Source organism: Musa acuminata, chromosome BXJ2-6 (genome assembly GCF_036884655.1).
Source record: "Musa acuminata AAA Group cultivar baxijiao chromosome BXJ2-6, Cavendish_Baxijiao_AAA, whole genome shotgun sequence".
Taxonomy (NCBI): domain Eukaryota; kingdom Viridiplantae; phylum Streptophyta; class Magnoliopsida; order Zingiberales; family Musaceae; genus Musa; species Musa acuminata.
Genome location: NC_088343.1, coordinates 20,019,670 through 20,042,572, shown reverse-complemented (window position 1 = coordinate 20,042,572; position 22,903 = coordinate 20,019,670). Strand labels below are relative to the sequence as shown.

Here is a 22,903-nt window from a genome sequence, read left to right as displayed (position 1 = left end):
CCCTTATTTGTAAGGATCATGTTTAAGGACTTGCTACCGACCTCGAATTTCTTCAAGGTGTCCTTAAGTACTAAATTCTCATTTTGGAGAGTTTCTAAATCATGGCATTTAGCACATGGAGCTAGACTATCATGATATTCAGTTTTTAATTTATCAAAAGCACATGTAAGACTATCATGCTCCTTTTTTATCAATTTGTATTTTCTACTAATTGTCTTACATTCATCAAATAACTCATAAAAGGCATTTAATAAATCATGATAAGGTAAATCTGCATTAATTAAATCCGTTACCTCTTCTTCGAAGGCCATTAGGGCGTAGTGAGCAACTTGCTCGGTGTTGGACTCCTCTTCTTCGGATGTGCTTGAATCATCCCATGTTGCCTTGAGCGCCTTCTTCTTTGGTGTTCTCTTTTTGGCTTGAGGGCAATCGTTCTTGTAGTGTCCCGGTTTTTTGCATTCATAGCAAATCACTTGGTCCTTCTTTTGTTCAAATTTATTTTTTATATTATTTTTAAATTTGTTCTTCCTTAAATATTTTTTGAATTTTTGAGTCAAAAGTGCAATGTCATTATCACTGTCCTCATCACTTGATGTTCCTTTCAAGTGGTCTTCTTGTGATTTGAGTGCCATATCCTTCCTGTTCTTTGGAAGGGGGTTCTCGAGCTCGTCATGAGCTTGACATGTCATTTCGTAGGTCATTAGAGACCCAATGAGTTCTTTAAGAGGGAATGTTTTAAGGTCTTTGGCCTCTTGAATGGCCGTAACTTTTGGATCCCAACTTTTAGGGAGGGATCTTAAGATTTTAGTTACTAGTTCAAAGTTAGTAAAATCTTTACCAAGAGCTTTGAGTCCATTGATGACATCCATAAACCGGGTGTACATGTCTCCGATGGACTCACTTGGTTTCATTCGGAAAAGTTCGTAAGAGTGCACAAGAATGTTGATTTTGGACTCTTTCACTCGGCTAGTGCCTTCATGAGTGACCTCAAGAGTTCTCCAAATATCAAAAGCCGAATCACAAATTGAAACACGATTAAATTCATTTTTGTCTAGTGCACAAAACAAGGCATTCATAGCCTTTGCATTTAAAGCAAAAACCTTCTTCTCCGATTCATTCCATTCGCTCATCGGAAGAGAAGATTTTTGAAATCCGTTTTCAACAATAGTCCAAAGCTTGAAATCCATAGAAATGAGGAAGATCCTCATCCGAGTCTTCTAATACATGTAATCCGACCCATTAAACATAGGTGGACGTGTGATAGAATAACCCTCTTGCATGCCGGAGTAAGCCATCTCTCTTGGGTATTAAACCAAATATGAGAGAGAACCTTGCTCTGATACCAATTGTTAGGATCGGAGCGGCACTAAGAGGGGGGGTGAATTAGTGCAGTGGATTAAAACTTCGGTTTTAGAAAATCTTTCGTACGATAAAAATAATGTTTCGTATGAAATCATCTTAATTGCGTTGAAAGCGTACGTAATAAGATGAGGGCAGTGAACTTAGCAAAGTAAAGGTTTGCAGAAAGATAAATGCAGTAATGAAATGCAAACCAGAGATCACGCCGATTTTAGAGTGGTTCGGTCAAATGACCTACTCCACTTGCGAGGCCCCTCTTCGATGAGGCTCCCACCTTCCACTAGCAACTCTCTTGAAATGGAAGGGCAAATACCCCTCTTACAACTCTTTACAAGCGGTTCACTCTCTTACAGATTTTCGAGAAGGAATGAGGTGAACACTAGCAAATTGAAAACTAGACTTTCTAAGACATTTTCTAAGAGCTTTCTCTCAATCAATTGCTGCTCAAAAGTTGTAATCTCAGCTGAGATTTGAGGGGTATTTATAGGCCTCAAGAGGATTCAAATTTGGGCTCCAAAATTTGAATTCTCTTTGGGTTCCTGATGCTGCCGGTGCCACCGCTTGTCAGTGGCGGTGCCACCGCCTGTAACTGTCAAACGTTGACAGTGCTGGGCGGTGCCACCGCCCAGCCCAAGCGGTGCTACCGCCTAGCTCTCGGGCACTGGGCAATGCCACCGCCCAGCCCAGGCAGTGCTACCGCCTACAGTGTTTTCAGCCCATAGTTGGGCTTCAATCTTGCCCTAAACTAGTCCGAACTTGGGCCCAATTGGCCCCTAACCATGATATAGGATTATCTCTTAATCCTAATCCTAATTACAAGTGAACTACATAACAAAAAAACATATCCTAAGCAAGCTTTCAACCGCGAACGTCGAGTCTTGTTTCGGCGAGCTTTCCGACGAACTTTCTTCCGACGGACTCCCATCAAGCTCCCGAACTTGTGATGACTTTAATGAGTAGCCGAGCCTTCTCGGTGATCTCCGTGAACATCCGACGATCTCTTCGGTGAACTTCCGAAAATTCCGACAGGTTCCAGATTTCTTCTCGGTTGGTTCTGGCAGCATCTCCGACGATTCTTCGGACTCTTAAACGTCCATCGAACTTGACTCCGGTATTCTTGCTTTGTGTTTTCTGGTTATCGTAGTTAATCCTGCATACTTAACTCAATAATATTGATTAGATCAAATAACCCATCAATTGATTTTATCATCAAAATCCGAGATTCAACAGTAAGAAGGAGGTTGATCTTCACCTAGTAAAGGAAGATCATTAGTGGATGTCGGTGGCCTCGACGGAAGAGGAATCAGAGGAGTGGATGTAGGTCACGATTGACCGAACCACTATAAACTCTCGTCTTCTCTGGTTTGCATTTATTCTTACTGCTTACCTTACTGCAAACCTCCATATGTGCTTTACTTCCTCATTACTTTGGCTGCACTCATTTACGAACTCGCTTTCAAGTTAAGTTTCCGAAAACGGTTTTACGTCGGAAACGATTTCATCGTACAAACGCAGTTTGTTTTTAAATCGTCGAAAGATTTCCGCTGCACTAATTCACCCCCCCGTCTTAGTGCTCTTGATCCTAACAATTGGTATCGGAGCCCGATATTTCTCATTTCGGATTTACACCCGAGAGAAATGGCTCTTCATGGCTTTCAAGAGGGCTTTTCGGTTGTTCGTCCACCGTTGTTTAACGGATTGGAGTACGCTTATTGGAAAACTCGAATGAGAGTTTTCTTGATTTCTATGAATTTGGATTTATGGAATATTGTTGAAAATGGTTTTGAAATTCCTTCTAAACCGATGAACGAATGGTCGGATTTGGAGAAGAAGCATTTTTCTTTAAACGCAAAGGCTATGAATGCCTTATTCTGCGCTTTGGACAAAAATGAGTTCAATCGGATTTTCTACTTGCAAAACGGCTTTTGATATTTGGCGAACACTTGAAATCACGCATGAGTAAACTAGTAGAGTCAAAGACTCGAAAGTTAACATTTTATTGCATGATTTTGAGCTTTTTCGAATGCAACCAAGTGAGACTATAGGCGACATGTACACCCGTCTTACGAATGTCGTCAATAGTCTAAAAGCACTTGGCAAATGTTTTTTGGATTTTGAACTCGTAAACAAGATTTTGCGTTCTCTTTCTAAGAAAGTGGGATTCAAAAGTAACTGCAATACAAGAACCTAAAAATCTAAACAACTTACCACTTGAAGACCTAATTGGTTCGTTGATGACATATGAAATGGTGCACAATGCACATGATGAACATGATGAACAAAATAACCTTCCAAAGAACAGGAAGGATTTGGGACATAGAACATTTGAAGACCACTCGAGCATAAGCTCAAGTGATGGTGAACTTAAACTACAAATGAAACAAAAATTAAAAAGAAAAAAAAATGGAACTACTTGCTTTGAACGCAAGAAAAAGAACAAAAAGTGGGATGCATCGAGCTCCTCCGAAGACGAGGAGAAAATCAAGAAAGGCTATGTGATAAACTGCGCCTTAACGGCTTTCGACGTTGAGGTAATCAAAAAGCCTTTGGTCTATTTTGAAATTATATAATGCTTTTCATGATGCATTTTCCTTTTTTTTTAGTTTAGAATAATCTTCTTGAAAATTGCATGTTTAATAATTTAATAATAAAAATGCAAAAACTATGAATCATACTTATCATTCTAGTAATTTTGAAAATAATTATGAAAATTACATGTTTATGATAAACAAAATGATTCTGATTAAAAATACCTTATGAAATCATGTTTGATGATATAATGATGTTTTGATACCATGATTTTATTCTATGCATGAGATTTTAAAAATCGTGTTTATTGGTTATATAATTATAGATGATGAATCTTGCGATTTTCGATTTTCATGGTAATGAAAGTGCTTCATTGATCTTTGTCATAATAAAACTTGCACCTTCGATTTTAAAACATGCTACATGTTTGGCATAGATGAAATAAAATCAAATGAATTGAAACAACTAAAAAGAGAAAAGTATTTTTCTTGAAAATTTATTTTTCTCTACCTTATCAACTCTTTCACTAAGAGATCAATAAAATTATCTATGCCATTTTGAATCTCTTGAAAGTAATGTTGAGATTTTGATTTGATGATTTTAATTTGAATAAGTCTTATCTTGATTTTTCGAAATTTATAACTTAAGATTTCTTATGCAAGAATCAAGATACTATACATTTGATCTCCTACATTTCTTTTTGACATTTACAAAAGTAAAGGAGACTTGGTAAAATAAATCATGTCTTTTGTAATTCAATAGGTCTTATTTTTTTGACATGATATCTCTATTTTTATGAAATATTTATCTCATCACCCAATTATTTTCTTTTCGATATTCCTTATGTGATGATATGAATACATGAAATATTCATTAATTTTGATGTATTCAAATGAAAAGTTATGATCATGAATGGTAGGATATAATTTGACAAAATTGATACCATCATGATATGAAACATTTATGATTTGTAATTATGCATGCAATACTTGAGCTTTTTAATTATGATGTGATGTATTGCATATGATGTGAATCATGATTTAAAATGCTATGAGTTGTTACTAAAATGATGTATTATAAATATTGCTAAATAGTGAAAATTTTAAGTATCATGTATGATATGCTCATAATGTCGATTGATTTATTCGGTATCGTGCATGAATGAAATATAAAGTTTTTGAAATTGTGCATGTTCGAATTTGAAAATATAATGATGCACAAATAAGATCGATACCTACTTTTGTCATGATTTAGAAATTGATGTAGAGGGTCTTCCCTTCTTTTTGCCAATGACAAAGGGGGAGAAAGAGTTGCTAATGTGCATATCTCAAAGAAAAATTTGCTAGCTTGCAACTTGCATATTTCAAGATGCAAGAGTTGCTTTCTTGAATATCTCTAATTTGCTAGCTGACATGATAATAGCTTGCTATCTTGAACATCACAAGCTTGCCTATCTTGAGAAAGAGTTGCTAATGTGCTATCTTGAATTGATGTAAAGGGTCATCTCAAAGAGATAGCTAGCTTACACAAGTCAAGAAAATGCAAAAACTTGATTGCTAGCTTGCCAATCTTACGTAGCAAAGATTGCTAACTTGCTTATTTCAAGAAGCAAAAGTTGTCTTCTTGAACATCACTATCTTGCCTATCTCAACATGCTAAACATACTAAACTTGCACTTTGCATTGAAAGTAAAATTGCGAGCTCAAACATTACAAAGGAAGCAAAATTTGCTAGCTTGCAACTTGCATAATCCAGGAAGCAAGAGATGCTTTCTTGAACATCTTAAAATTGCTAGCTTGCGTGTCTTAAAATGTTGAAAATTTTTGCTAGCTTGTATATTGTAAACTTTCTATCGTACTACCATGATGATGAGCATGTCTTATCTTAATGATTGTATTTGAAAAACTATGGTAAAACTATGTCCGAATGATTGAACGTATTAAAATTATTTTTCGGACTTTCTTGATTGAATGATCAAATCACTTTATTGCCATAACTATTTTACACAATTACTTGCCATAATTACATGTTGGAAATTATGTGCTTGAATATAAAAAATTTTTATGATAATAAGCATGTTTTACCTTCATGATTGTAATTGAATATCTATAGTAAAACCTTGTCCGAATGCATGAAAGTGTCAAATTTCATTTTCAGATTTTCTTTATCCTAACGATTGGATTTTTTCAATATATTATTCTCTTCCGAACTTAACAAGCATATGTCATATCAAGTTTAATTCACATCATTGATTTTTGACATATGGAATCATCTAGCAAATGCACTTATCATGTGAAAAATATTTTTCGAGAAATATATTTGATGATTCCTTCTTATAAAAGGAAGATATTTTACTTGCAAGGATTTGTTTCACATACATATCTTGATCCTTGTAAAAATGAAACGTGATTTAATCTCTTATCGATTTTAACTTCATTCGAAGTAAACTCACAAATAACCTTCCTCCTTCATGCAAAAAGATAATAACAAATAAAAAGGAAGAAGTAATGAAAGCTATCTTTACGTTGTGAGATGTTTATATCCTATCACTCTTTGTAGAAAAATGACATAAACCTACTTATGACATAGCACTTATCTTTAAAATTTGCTTATATCGTTCTCCTTTTTGTTGATAACAAAGGGGGAGAAATATATGAAGTGATGCTATAAGTATCATATCATGTTAAGATATCAAAAGCTTACATCGCAATTTTACATGTTGATATCTTACAATTTGATGATAGCAAACTTGCATGATGGTAAAAATGTATATTATGTTTTTCATTCAATGAGTTGAACATATATCACAAACACTTGATTGTGGTACTTCTCCTTTTTGTTGATGACAAAGGGGGAGAAGTATGTTGATGACATGAAATGTTATGCATAAGTTTATGATAACATGTTGCTTGGATTTTTGAATCCAAGAGTTTCTATCAATATAGCATATTGATAGGGGGAGTTTGTTTAAACTCCGGGAGTTAAGGTTAACTCCGTTTATGATGACATGTTGCTTGGATTTTTGAATCCAAGAGTTTCTATCAATATGGCATATTGATAGGGGGAGTTTGTTTAAACTCCGGGAGTTCAGGTTAACTCCGTCATCAAGTGGTTGTCATCATAAAAAAGGGGGAGATTGTTGAATCTCGTATTTTAATGATGAAACTACTTGACATGTGTTTATGATTTAATCTGTGTTTTGAGTGATGCAGGATACTTCGATCAGGATGAGACAATTAAAGCAGGAAAATCATGTTGGGCCGGAGGAACATGTCAGAAGATTAGACGTCGGGCCGGTGGATCGGTCGACATATCGACAGAAGGCTTCGGGCCATGGATTCGGGCATCGGGCCAAGAAGAGCGGATATTGCGCCAAGGACATCGGAGTTGCGGAGACAACTGGCCGATTAGGCAATAGGCCGCAAGAGAGGACGATGCGTCGAAGAATCGGACGAAGCGTCGAGAGACCAATGACATGCCGGACAACGTGATTAATGCTTAGTATTAATTGTCTCGATCAAAGTTTTGTTTTACATGTGCAGGATTAACTACAATGAAATTAAGACATGTAGTAGGAGTTGCGCCGGAGTCAAGACAATGATCACGTTGGGAGTTCGAGAGTTCGACGAAAGTTCGGACGGTCATCGGAGGTTCTGCGGGAACTAATCCGAGAAGTCCAGGAGATTGCCAAAGAAGCTTGTCGAAACTCGCCAAGTGGATCGTCGCAAGTCCAAGAGTTTGCCGGAAGTCCGCAGGAGCATCACCGAGGGTTCATCAGATGATCGACGGAAGTTCGCCGGAAGCTCGTCGGAAAAAGCGATTGATGTACCGGAGCAAGTTGCAGTAAATGTCTTAGAAAATAATCGTAGTTAGCACAATGATTAAGTTAGAAATGGGAGGTGATCCCATTAACTTAATCTTGAGACAATTGGGCCCCTGAAAGATCCAAATTGGGCTGAATGAATCAACCCATTCGGACCTGAAATAGTGCTAAGAGGTAGCACCGCTAGGGTAAGAGGTAGCACCGCCCAGGAGGCAGTCTCCAAGCGAGACTGGGTGGTGCAACCGCCCTAGTCAGGAGGTTGCACCGCCTGAGCTCAGTCTTCGAGCTCTGGCAGGAGGTGCAACCGCCCTTGACAAGAGGTGGCACCGCCTGAGCTCGGTCTCCGAGCTCTGCTAGGTGGTTGAACCGCCCCAGTCAGGAGGTTGCACCGCCTGAGCTCGGTCTTCGAGCTCTGGCAGGAGGTGCAACCGCCCCTGACAGGAGGTGGCACCGCCTAGAGGCTCAGTCTTCGAGCTCTACCAGGCGGTGCAACCGCTCCAGTCAGGAGGTGCAACCGCCAGACCCAGGAATTCCGGGAGATGACAGTTTTGAGCTCGGAATTCAAACTGGTTTGGAGCCTATAAATAGCCCTCCCATCCTTGGGTAAAAAACACAAGCACAGAAAGATTAAAAGAGAGAAAACACTGCTGCAATCTCTAGAATTTCCCTCCTCTAGCTTAAGTGTTAGAATTCTGTTTAAGAGAGGAGACTGAGTGCTTGTAAGGGTTGTCTCCTAAACCCAGTAAAAGGAGAAGAGGGGTGTAAGAAGGAGGTTAATCTTCGCCTAGTAAAGGAAGATCATTAGTGGATGCCGGTGGCCTCGACGGAAGAGGAATCGGATGAGTAGATGTACGTCACGATTGACCGAACCACTATAAACTCTTGTCTTCTCTAGTTTGCATTTATTCTTACTGCTTACCTTACTGCAAACCTCCATATGTGCTTTACTTCCTCATTACTTTGGCTACACTCATTTACGAACTCGCTTTCAAGTTAAGTTTCCGAAAACGGTTTTACGTCGGAAACGATTTCATCGTACGAACGCAGTTGGTTTTTAAATCATCGAAAGATTTCCGCTGCACTAATTCACCCCCCCCCCCCTCTTTGTGCTCTTGATCCTAACACCATCCATCCCCCCAAATCAAGGGCAAGGCTATTGCTCTTAGTTCGAGTAGTTCTGAATTCAGTAGCGACGGCAAGGAGTTACAAGGACCCCTGATGGGAACAATGTATTTGTTGAATGCCATGCGGGGTCAAGAGGGGTGGAACACTATGACAAGGCTACAAAAAGCAGGAAGTGGTGAGCTGATGTACGTAGACATCAAGCTCAATGGCCAAACAGCCCGTGCAATGGTGGACACGGGTGTTACCCACAACTTTATCGCCGATCGAGAAGCAAAGCGACTTGGGCTGATCTTGGAGAAGAGCCCAAGTCGAATGAAGGCAGTGAACTCGGAGGCCAAGCAAATCTCCGGGTTGGCAAAGGGAGTTCCTATCAAGATCAGAACATGGTGCGGGAGCACAAACATGATGGCAGTGCCACTGGATGACTTCCAAGTGATTCTTGGAATGGAATTTATGCACGCGGCCAAGTTAGTTCCAATGTCATTCCTTAACTCCCTATGTGTAATGGGAGGTGACAACCCCTGTGTGGTCCCCATCTCTCGAAGAGGAACTAGGGAACCCCAACATATATCGGCATTACAACTGAAGAAAGGGGTGCGAAAAGGTGAGTTAACATTCGTGGCTGCTATGAAGCTAGAGCCACTCGACGAGAAGGTCATTCATGAACTTGTTATGGTGGCGAATGTCCTGAAAGAGTTCACTGATGTTATGCCACCCGAGTTGCCGAAGACTTTTTCGCCACGTAGAGGCATGGATCACAACATCGAGCTAGAGCTGGGAGTAAAGCCTCCAGCGAGACCACCCTACCACATGCCCCCGCTAGAGTTGGCAGAACTCATAAAGCAGTTAGGTGAACTGCTAAGCGGTGGTCTCATCCGTAGCTCTAAAGCACCATTCGGAGCTCCAGTTCTCTTCCAGAAGAAATAAGATGGGAGCCTCCAACTATGCATCGATTACCGAGTCCTCAACAAAGTGATGGTAAAGAATAAGTATCCCATCCTACTCATCGCGGACTTGTTCGACCATTTGGGCAAAGCTAAGTATTTCTCAAAACTCAACCTTCAGTCGAGGTATTGGCAGGTGCGCATTGCTGAAGGCGACGAAGCGAAGACTACCTGCATAACCAGGTATGGAGCGTTTGAGTTCTTGGTGATGCCTTTCAGCTTAACCAACGCTCCGGCCACGTTCTGCACTCTCATGAACTAGCTATTCAAGGAGTATTTGGATAAGTTCGCGTTCGTCTACTCAGACGATATCGTTGTTTACAGTCAAACGCTCAAGGAGCATGTCAAGCACATTCGGACAATTTTCAAGGTTCTCAGGGAGAATACTTTATTTGTGAAGAGGGAGAAATGCTACTTTGCCCAAACTGAGATCTTATTCTTAGGGCATCAAATCGGTGATGGCTCCATTCGGATGGACAAATCGAAGGTGAAAGCAGTTGCGGAATGGTGAACTCTAAAGAAGGTGCCAGATAAATGTGAAATTGCATTCCAAGATATGAAGGCTACCGTTTTGGAAGAACCGATGCTCAAATTGTCAAACTATGGGGATCCCTTTGAAGTCCATACAAATGCTTCAGACATCACTATTGGGGGAGTACTCATGCAGGAGGTTTATCCGGTGGCCTACGAGAGCCGCAAGCTCAACGAGACCGAGCGACGGTATCCAGTGCATGAGAAGGAGATGACAGCGGTGATCTACTGTCTACGAGTTTGGCGACACTACCTCCTCGGATCGCGATTCGTGTTGAGGATAGACAACAACGCTCTAAGCTATTTCCAAACTCAGAAGAAACTCTCCCAGAAGCAGGCACGATGGCAGGACTTCCCGGCTGAGTTTGATATGGCAATGGAGTATAAGCCCAAAAAGGCGAATGTCGTGGCTGATGCATTGAGTCGGAAAGTAGAGCATATGAATGCCATACAATTGGAGGGCAGAGGCCAAGCAAGTCAGTTGCATTCTAATTTCCTTTCCAATATCAGGGATGGATTGTACAATGATCCCCAGGCAGAAGCCTTGATACGGCTCACTAAAGAAGGCAAGGCACGACGGTTTCGGGTCCAAGAGGGACTCGTTTACACCAAAGGGAATAGGGTCTATGTTCCTCAAGTGGACAATCTAAGATGTGAACTCTTAAGAAAGTGTCACGATTCCCTTTGGGCTGGACATCCAAGCATTCATAGAACCTTGGCTCTCGTGGAGAGGGTCTTCTATTGGCCGAAGATAGGGACTGATGTAGAGGAATATGTTCAAACGTCTCACTTGCCAACAAGACAAGGTGGAGCAACGGAAGCCAGTGGGACTTTTGGAGCTGTTGTCCGTACCAGAAAGGCTGTGGGAGAGCATTTCCTTGGACTTCATATCAAGCTTGCCCGTAGTAGGGAGACTCGGATCAATACTCGTGGTGGTCGATCGATTTTCTGAGTATACAACTTTCATTGCTGCTCCCCTACACTGTTTAGTAGAGGAGGCGGCCAAGCTAATGATGAAGGATGTGGTGAAGTATTGGGGAGTCCCACATAATATCATCAGTGATCGAGACGCTCGGTTCCTAGGACGATTCTGGACCGAGCTATTCAAATTGTTGGGGTCAAAGTTATACTTCTCCACAAGCCTCCACCCCCAGATGGATGGCTAGACTGAAAGGATAAACTCGCTCCTAGAGCAATATCTTCGGCACTACATGAGTGCCAACCAACGAGATTGGGTGAAGTTATTGGACATTGCCCAATTCTCCTACAATTTACAACGGAGCTCTGCGTCCAACAAGAGCCCCTTTGAGATTATTACAGGGCAACAACCGTCAAATCCTCACACCATGGTAATTGGGTATACTGGGAGTAGTCCGTCAGCCTATCACTTTGCAAGGGAGTGGTACTAAAATGTAGATATTGCGCGGGCTTACTTGGAGAAGGCGGCAAAAAGAATGAAGAAGTGGACAGACTTGGGAAGGCGATCGCAAGAATTCAAGATCGATGATTTTGTGTTGGTCACCAACCAGCATCACTCCAATTCTTTAGGAACAAAGTATATAAAGGATTGGTGTGCAAGTATAAAGGGCCCTTCCCAATTAACAGCAGGGTGGGCAATGTCTCCTACAAGTTGTAGCTACTGGCGTGGTTCAAAATTCATAATGTTCTTCATGCCAGTAACTTGAAAGCCTACCACTCGGATCTGCAAGATGCTTCCCAAAGTATTCCAACTTGGCTACCCCCCACCACAGCCCCTTACAAGAAGCGGGTTAAAACCATTCCGGCGGACAGCAAGATAAAGCTACCCACTGGAGCTGAGCAGACAGAGTACTTGGTGAAGGGCCGAAAGCTTCCCCGAACTAAAGCCAGTTGGGAGCTTGAAGACGCCCTACGACATGAAGAAGCAATCATCAACAACTATCAAAAAGCATCGACGAGGGCGTCGACAGTTTGAGTGGGGGAGAATGTCACGAACGGTCGTCGCGCACCCGCAACAACTCCGTTCAACGAACCATTCGTCGCTCTCGTCTACATGTATAGCTGCTTGGCAGCATGTTTTGGCTTGGTTTTAAGTCCTTTTGCTTGTAAAAATGTAAGTTCGAACAAGTTGCAGTGCTATAGTGCGACCGCTCAACGAACCGAGCAAAACAACCCCAAAATAGCTCTGTTTTCATGTGCCACAAGCTGATTTCTATAGCACACAGCTGCACGAGAAACGTCAGCCATCTCAGCACCCTAGAACCACCTGGGTGGCACAGGGCTGGATGGGGCTTCGGTATAGTGTCGGGCGTTGAACACTCTTTCGCACGTTCGCACGTTACCTTGACGGGAACTTGTTGTCGTGCCCAGCACCCAGTGAGTAGCTGTTTGTAGACTTGTAGCTGTTCGTTCAACCTTCTAAAGTCTTTATTTTCCTCCTCTCCCTCTTTTCTCTTGTGCACGCAAGGTGCTCGCTGAATTGCTTGTAAAGCTTCCCCTTTTCGCGAGACGTCGGGACTTGTCCGTCGCTCGTTCTTCGAACTAATCAACTTTCTCTTTTTACATGTCCTTCGGGACCTATGAGAGGTTGCAAGTGGGCTGATCTTAATGGATGCAAATCGTAAGGGCGAAGCACGACTTAGGCAATGCAAGCTAAGTTCGTGTCTTTGCCGCAAGGGAGCCTCACGTCTTAGGCAATTTCAGCTAAGGCCATGACACTAAGGCAATATTTTTTATGCTTTTATATAATATAGCGATTATGTTATTTATGTGAGTTGACATGGTGTTATAACACAACAACGTTTTTTGTTACCATCGACCTTTTATGTTATTTTCTTCTGATGTGCCCCATCTCATATCAGGCTGGTGGATATAATTTCTAAACTTGGACTACAAAAATCATCTGTGTTGCAACACATGATGTCTGTGATTCAGCCACTTTTGGAAAAAGGGATTGTTGATCATCCCATTATACACAAGGCCCTCATGGAGTTTTTCACAATTGCTGATAAGGTGATCTTTGTCATGTTTACCCACTGCATCTATATGTTGTATAGCTTTAAGCTTTTTAAAACTTACAGTTTGTGTCTATTTTTTCCATTTGAAGTCCTCTACTGCAGATGTGATTCAACAATTATTACCTCTTCTTGTGCGAGAGTTAGCTTCTGCAGAGGAGAGTCCTCATTTCTCAGCTCGAGAGATGCAGAAAAAGAGGAAAATTAAAAACAAAAATGTGAAAAAACCACTTCTTGTTCGGATGATTCGCACAAGAGATGGTCAAAAGATCTATATCCTCTGTGTCAAGCATGCAAGCGCAAAGGTGTGTAATAATGTTTGTGTGTTCAATTTTGTCTTCCCTTCAGCCAGTTAGTTGAGGTGCTTATTTACTATATACAATGTGATTTATGGTGCATGGCCTAATTGATCTCAGGTATTTCTCATGATAACTTGTCGCATCTGTTGCATTTATTTATCGTAGTCATACATACTACTTGCCTTCTAATCACTAATTGAAGTGGCTTTTATCAATATGCTGTCATTCTTGATCGGGCATGGAAATCTATGATTTGGTCTTCTAGATTACACAGCATATAAAATACCACAGGAATCAGCTTAGTTTCTTTATGCTCTAAACTTGAGTATTTCTTTTGTTTGGAATGTTATAACTTGATTCAATTTCACAGGAAAGAAAAAAGGTTATTAAAGGCATAAAGGGTCATGTCAGAAAGCTTTCACTTGATCAACTTGGGAGTCTTGTAAGCACCCTTTTCTCAACCCTCAAAATACATAAGCATCTGTATGAACTGTCTAGCATTGCTTTTGACAATATGATGTTGCTCTCTAGCATTGCTTTTGTCCGTCATAATTCTCATTTCCCTTGTTAACATTATTTTGATCAGACTTACAATTTTTTTGGCTTTAAATATGTATTCTACAATTCTTCGGTTATCATAATATGTGCCAATGGTTTACATAAACATTATTTCTAACTTTTCAAATCGTTTGCTTGATCATTCTGAGAAAGCTGTCTACCAACTTTTAGTTCCAATACTTAATTGCATTATAAGAAATCTTTTCTTCTTTCAGTTTGAGTTATTGGTTAGTTTAAATGGTACATGACTTATTGAGAGGCACTGTTCGGCAACTTTGATTTGTCTATAGCTAAGTTTGTGGTAGATTTGGAATATTTTGGATAACAATTCCATTGGAATGTTCAGAGCAATGATTCTCTTGTCACATAGGATCATATCCAACATCCCTTGATGGTTGGACTGTCGTTTTTGTTTGTTTAAATGACTAATCTTGACAAAACTCCGAACAGTGTCGCTGAATGCCATTTTCTGGAACCAATCTCTTTTGTGATTTTTTTGAAAATTCTTTTCTGATTTTTCCTTGACTATGAAGTCTTTGGTTTTTTTGGTTGCATGCAACTGCTCTCTTTGCTAATAGCATATGAAATAAAGTACAATTGCAAGTTGAGCAGGCCAAACTAAGTTAGCCTAAATTTCATGTGGGTTGAGTGTCTTTCAGATTGCACCCAGGCTGGAAAGGTCCAATGTGACCTCAGTCTAGGGGTCTCAGTGAGCTTCTTTCCATATGTGTCATGTCTTTTCTTGTTAGCAGCGGTTTCCAGTATGGTCTACAGTCATTTGGTACATATTTGATCTAGAAGCTTGTGACCTTTTTAGTTTTACAGTGATAGCTTGCCTTATCAAATGTCAAGAATACTCCACAACCTTCTGTTACAAATATTAAATAGTGGAGGGACCATTCAAAAACTTTTAGGGACTTTTACTATTGTGCCTTTAATTGACATTCCAGAACTCCTTGTTCAGTTCTTTACTATTGTGCCTTTAATTGACTTTTACTAGTGTATTTCCTCCCTCTCTCTCTCTCTCTCTCACACACACACACACAAGCACGATTTCCTTCTGCTGGCTGAGAGGCTACTCATTAAACTTTAAGCTTTCTTTAACGAGAGTGTAAATGCTGTTACTTGATTTTTTACTACTATTTTCAGAAAAACTAAAAGTAACCAATATGCACTTGATGGTTTTAAAAGATTTCATTGTTTCTGGTCATTCTACTGCAGGGACTATTTGAAACTTGTACTGATAACGTTGGTGAGCTACTCCGTTCAAACTTCGGCAAAGAAGTAGTTTATGAGGTGTTCTTTTTCTATCACTTTCTTCTGAGTTGCTGCATTAATTTTATTAGTTTCTCATTTCTGTAGAACTCCTGATGTATCCCCTCATTAGCCGATCTTCTATTTGATTTGGTTAAAAACATAATTAACCAAATTGCTATTGAAAGGTGGTGGTCTAATGTACCAAAAATTGGAGACTATTATATAGTGCAATAGTTTGAAACTATGTATTTGTCATTGGAAAGTTCCACACATACCTATATAGATAAATATAAGTATAAAAAATATAAATGTGTATATACTCCTTCCCTCTGAAATGCTGAATTATCATTGATGGCCGTCTGTTTGCATATGTGAAAGAAAATTATCATGTAAAATTTCTCACATGTGAACATGGAATGTATGGAAGTTTTCATATTCTAGAAGATATTTTCTACAGTTTTTCAGTGGGAGTATATGAAATTGTGTAAGCAGTATTGCTTTAAAAAAATCATATGACCTGCTTGATATCTATATTATAATTCTAGATTCACATCCCATCTGATAGTGAATTTGTTTGTATTTTTTTACACAGATGTTTATTTTTAATTTTAATCGATATTTCTTTCTTTTAATAATATGAATTTATGTATCCCCCTGGACTATTATTTAAAATTATGCTTGGGTTGACAAGATTATGATCACTTGATATAACCCATATCACCTTCAAGCTTTCATAAGACGATATTGAAACATTGTGATCTTTTCCTGAAGTGACATTCTTAATTACTTCTTGTCTATTCTTTCTTTGATTGTTCGTTAACTATTTGAAAGAAGCATGTCTATTATAGTTAATAGTACTCCCACATAAACTGGAAACCATTTAAAATTTATATAGCTACAGAGCAATGGCGGATCCTTGTAAGCTTTTTTATCCCAAAGCTTACGAGAACCTCTAAAATGTATTTTCAGCAAGTTCTTTCTTTGGCTGGTTTATGTGTCATTGGAGTTTTAACATGTCAATGGCCTTTTGTTCTGGATTTCTGTTTCTAGTCTCCAAATATTAGGAAGTACTTTGACTTTCACAATTTATGTTTATAGAACTATGATGGAAAAAAGCAATTAGTTTGTTGTGTTATTACTACCAAAGCTATAATTGATCAACGTTGTGATTCTTTAGGTTTTTTCTTAATTGTATTACATTATATATGAAGGAACAATTATGACAATAATAATAAATTGATATTGGAATTGAAGTCTACAGTTTTTACCCATGAGTTCACGGCTTCAAGACAAGGTATCTGTCTCTTGTCTAGATATTGTTCCGCAGGAAAGAAGAATAAATGTCCCCAAAGATATCTTGATTCTTGACATGGATGTATCATATTTTGTATATGTTGTAAATTTTGTTGTTCATTAGTGTTTCACATGGACATGCCTTGGTCTATTTTCTAGCGTCAGTGCCCTATTAGGCTCTTGAAAAAAAAATAATAATAAAGTGGCTAAAAAAGATCAGTTTGTTCTTTATCATTTAATCTATTACTGAAAAGGATATGATGTCTTGTAACTATATTTTGTTGTCTCATTCTGTTTCCTCGGATGCAGCTAGCTGTTGGTGGAAGTGATAGTATCTTGCAATCTTTTGCTGATAAAATGGAAGCTTTGCATAAAGCAATAGCTTCTCTGGTAGCCCTACCCAAGAGAAATGAGTCATAAGAGGAGCATGTTTTGGAGAACTTCCACTCCAGTAGGCTCATCAGGAAGCTCGGCCTTGATTGCCCTGGTTTCGCAACCACTCTGTGGAAAATGGCTTTGGCTGGGAAGTGCGACGTCTGGGCTCAAGGACACAGGTAAAAAGATGCTACTAGAGGAGGAATAAATAGAGTAATTACTCAAAAAAATGGTGTTTGTGTACAAATATCAGTGTTCACATTGGATTATTTGGATGTCTATAGCAGTTGCAAGGTGCTTCTCGCATTCCTAGAATCATCGGTTTCAGAAGTTAAAGACTTGGCAAAGCCTGAGCTTCAGCCTTTGATGGATCATTGTGTTCTTAAAACTCTTGAGAATAAGTTGGTTGAAAAAGGAGGTTGAAGCCTTCCTGCAGGATGAAGGGTGTGAATGCCGATGACAAAAAAAGGGTTCGTCTATTAACCTTTCATCAACATGTATACCAGCTTAAGCAACACACAATCTTGGAAAACTTTGAGGTCATGATCCATTTCTGTATTTTGATTTTACTAGGATTTATGCCAGATGAGAAAAAAATTTTGGATTATTTCTGTGCTTTCCCGAACTAAGAGAAGGAAAAAAATCTCTAATATGATTATATATGCTAGCTAGTGTTATTTTATAAATCACATGATATTATTATTTATATTCATAACGATCGTAACAGTTGAGGTAATAATGACAATGGTAGTGGTGATAATGATCAGTATTGATTGATAAAGATGATGGTAATGATGTTGATCAATACACCTAACAAATGATTTTATTTTTATGTATTATTTTTTATCAGATCAACTTGTCGATGTGATGCCATACCTTTAGCATTGCATAAATCAGAAACATATCAGCCTATTGAAGAAAGATAGCAATTTCTATTTCGTCCTATAAGCTCATGTATTTTGATATGTTTGTATAATAACCAATCAAATAATTAAAGCTCATAGTATGAAATTTTATCCTATAATTTTTTTTTGTACCTAAAATATTATTTGTATGATAGTATATATTATATTTAATTATATTTATGTATCAAAAATTAATATCATCCAATAAATTTTATTGGTTAAAGGTCAGAAATTTCATATACAAATTTTTAATTTTTGAAGAACTTGTGCTTGGTTTTTATGATGTGTTATATACCAGATGCAATATGCACCCTTGAAGTTTCCAGATATCCTTTTGAGTTAACAGGATAGACGCAAGGAGACAACTGTAAACTTGATGTGCAGTGCATTTAGCATATGCTGGTTATTGGATATTGCTTTGTGTAGGATAGTAACATGTTCATTCGTTGTCTATGAAATTTTAGGATTTGATTGGTTAGTCTGTGGATTACGTAATACTAAAGAACATGAGAAATACAAAGATAAGATAGTTAAAGCAACTGTAATAGTTTAATAGAACCGGCTCTTGAAGACTGCCCTCCTTGTGATTCGTATTATTGTAATCTGTTAGCTGATTAATACTGTAATAGTTAAAGCAACATGAGTGAAGTGTGTGAATGTCATGAGTAGACTAAGGCTGTGAAAAAGGAATTCTGGCAGGACAAAGGACCAATCTGTGGTGGAGATTCAGCGACTAAGAGAAGGAATTATGGAAGATTTAACATGGAAGACTATGATAGTTTTACTGTAGACATTTTTGTTCTTGCTATGCCTCTGTTTGATGTTGCTGCCTTCCCTCTGCCCAAACATCATTCTACCGGGAAAAGAGAAATGAACTTGAGGCTTTATATTCTCACAGTCTTATGCGGATGAATTTTTATATATCGGTTGAAACACAAACTTCATTGATGTTGTCAACTGCTGTTCATGTTCACTTACTATGAAACATGATGGTTCTGTGATGCAGGCCAAAATATTTGAAAGCTTGTTAAGGATGGTTTTATTATCAGGAAGCCAACCAAAATTCACTCACGATCCCGTGCAAGGAGAGCACTGAAGGCCAAGAGAAAAGGGCGACATTCTGGATATGGTATAATTCTTATTCGAATACATTTTGTTCGTAACCTTTCCTATTGACCAATGATTTTCATATTACAGGGAAGCACAGGGGCACAAGAGAAGCTAAGGCTTCCGACTAAGGTACTTTGGTTGCGCAGGATGTGAGTTCTCATGCGGTTACTTCGGAAGTACCGTGAGTCGAAGAAGATTGACAAGCATATGTACCATGACATATACATGAAAGTGAAAGGTAATGTTTTCAAGAACAAGAGGGTGCTGATGGAAAGCATTCATAAATCCAAAGCTGAGAAGGCAAGAGAGAAGACCTTATCCGACCAGTTTGAAGCTAAACGAGCCAAGAGCAAGGCTAGCAGAGAAAGGAAGATTGCCAGGAAGGAGGAACGTTTAGCTCAGGTCCAAAAAATTTATTATCTTGTTTTCCTTTAGAATATGACATACAGCTCTTTTGTCTTCTTTGTTATTTGTTCTGCCCTTTCAACTGTTTTTGTTGTTAATATTTCCTGATTCTTGTTGAACATAGTTTTTGAGTTCATTCTATCTGTCCTCTTGTTGCCATGTAATTTTGATAATTATTCCCATTAACTCCTCGGCAGTGAAAATATTTTCTTGACATTCATTGGAGAAACTTCTTTATGTATATAATGAGTAGTCTTTCTTTTAATATTGATCTGTAGAATGCAGTCATGTATTTGTTTTTTTATAATTTTTTCAAAATTTTTATAAAGAATCAATTTTTATCCAAATGATCTTATGTCAATAAGTGAAAGAAGAAAAATATATGATGTAACCTTACATTTTTTTGTTTGCCTTGGACGATAAAACTTTCTGCAAACTTAATCCTGTCTAAGTTAATTTTAGTTTATGGAAGGAGCCATTTTGTCTATTTATTTTGATAGATAAATATAATATATTTTAGATTTTAAAAAAGTAAATAAATGAAATTTCTTAGTATTAATCCATGATAAATGAATTACTTGTACCTACTTTAGACAACACTAATACATAATTGCATATTATTTGAACATCAATTAATATACAAGTTTCTTATATGCAAAATACACAACATTATAGGATGCAAATGTTTATTTCATAAATAGAAATTGTTTTCTAATAATCTTAAGGCATCACATCGATAGGTTTATCTAATAATCTTACATAAAATTAGAACTATTTGTTGGACACGATGATCACCATCATTTCCATCAACGACCACAGCTCCTTTTCTTTTTCCCAAAACAAATTAACCTAATTAATTCAATGAATGTCCTAAGACAATCAGTGCTTATAGCATCATCACTCAGAAGAAAGAAAAAAAAAAAAAAGGAGAGGGATCATACCAATGATTCATCCAAAAAAAAAAGATAAATATGATTGCATAACCATATTTTCCCAATCAGTCACCACAGAATTTTCCCTTACGAAAGATATGGAAAATACAAAATTCGAAAAATGAGGTAAGCAAATAAAAAATACATCACTGCTCATCATCACCATGACCCTTATCTACTACCATTATGATCATCACCTTTAATAATAATCAAGTTCATTTTTTTCCTCTTATTTCAGAAATGTATAGAAATAATATAAAATTCTTTTCTCATCTGACATATAAATAGTAAAAGTCATTTATGAGTCTACTTGAATCATTTACCATGTTTACAAACACACTTATAATGGTTTTTGTTAAGGTGGCAAAAAGATCATTCAAGAAACTTATGGACGGATCAGTTTAACGAACGGGCACCAAATGAAAAATTTAAGAAGGAATGCTTCTTCTTTGTAAAAAAAAAGGAAGGTTTTTTTTCCATGAAATCATCAAAAACAAAAATTACAGGGCAATAAAATAAAATGAGATAGCAACAGATCTGATGACAGACACTCATAAATAATACCCAAAGGTTGCATATGCTGTTGTTGATGATGAAACATTATTGTCTGGGCATTCTTCTTTAGTGAACAATGATGATAAGCACCTAGGCTTCATGAAACCTTAATCTACATATCTTTTATTTGATGATATTTATCCTGAAACCGTATCAAAGTTGTCATTCTTGGTTGAATTACCCAAGACACCAATAAAACGTCATAATCCAAATATACAGCTTCTAGCACTACTAGTGAGAAAACAATCTTTAAGCTGCTAAAGCAGTAGAGGTTTTTCAATTCTTTTAAGTTAATAGTAGTACACCCATCAGACCCTTATAAGTCAATATTAGTTTTAGCCCAATTTCGATATGAGTAATCAAAGTATTATTGCTAGTGACTAGTATGATTGATTTGGCATCATGTCTTACATTCAAAAAGAACTATCAGTTTGAGAAAAACTGATGTAAAATAATATTATGCTTCAACCAATCCAAATATTTTGATTAAAAAGACTCTTAGCACTTCTTTTTAGCAATTTTAGCTATCAACAGTGAGGAATATTATTCTGCACCACTTGTCTTCAATTCTTTTGTGGCTAACTTAAACAACTTGATTGTGGTGATCGCAATTCATGCTAGAAAATATCCAGATAAAATATCTCAATGTCTTCCTGATATAAACAATCATAGTTCAATTCAACAAAAGAAATAAGCTCGTTATGTCAAAAGAAAGAGAATACTTACTTTTTGAACAAATAGTTCTGTGGTTAAAGATTTAGCAAACAAATTCTTGACTTGTATAAACAATCATAGTTCAAGTCAACGGAAGATATAAGATCCTCATGTCAAAAGAAAGAGAATACTTACTTTTTGAAAAAATAATTTTATGGTTAAAGATTTAATAAAACAAATTCTTAAATCACTGACATAATTTTGATGATAGAACACATTGTAAAACAATTGATGTTTACCTCGTTTAAGTTCATACTGAAGTTCTTTAAGACGATCTAGTAAGTTGCAAGCCAACTCTGTAGTAGGCTCAGGAGGCAATTCCAAAGACACATTAGAAATGGTGTGCAAAAGGTGAACACAATCTCCGGCCCACATAAAAGAGCTCTGGTCCCCTTCTTCAGAATTTTTACCTTGATCTTCTAGGCTAATCTTGTCAAGAAGATGCCAATGGTGATGGAGAAATTCCCATTCTATGGCCTTGGGTGAGAACAATGACAGTTCAGAACGCAATTGCTAGGTCCCAGGAGGGGCTGTCCACTTCTCTATGGGCTTGCTACTGCCTAATCATACAGACTCTGATGCTGTAATTATATTCTGAAGAGAACTTGCGACTGACATCTTAATTCTTTCCTTCTTTCCAAGGTTTGAACATATCTTTCTGACACATGGTGCCACTTCACTGTCACAAATCCCTTCCAACAAACGTAAAATACCTTTAGGAAGTAAGGACTCCAAATCTGTTGCATCTTTTCCAAAATTGATCTTAGCAGCTTGAGAGATTTTATCCGAGACCAATTCAAGAAACAAATTCTCACAAGTCATCACCTTAGTGCACATAAGGAGAAGATTGATGGAGGTCGATAGGGACTACGAGGGCGACGATGGCTCTCGTGCCATGAGTAAACACGATCAGGGCAGTGCAAGGTAAAGGAAAGATGGTTGTAATGAGAACTCATGGCAAAATGATCATTTATGAAAAAAATAACACTGTGTATGAAATCTTTTTAAAATTAAAACGCTATACGAGGAATTCTCAAAGTTAAATTTTCATTTCCCTATGATTCACACTTAAAAATTTACGGAATGATATATTAAACTTTAAATATTTTGATAGATAAATATAATATATTTTAGATTTTAAAAAAGTAAATACAATGAGATTTCTTAGTATTAATCCATGATAAATGAATTACTTG

General features: G+C 37.8%; 1 pseudogene; it reads left to right on the top strand.

Moving 5' to 3' along the window:
• Window positions 1-17,693, top strand: part of LOC135615189 (pumilio homolog 24-like) — a 68,305-nt pseudogene extending 50,612 nt beyond the window's left edge.
• Window positions 17,694-22,903: the final 5,210 nt, after the last annotated feature.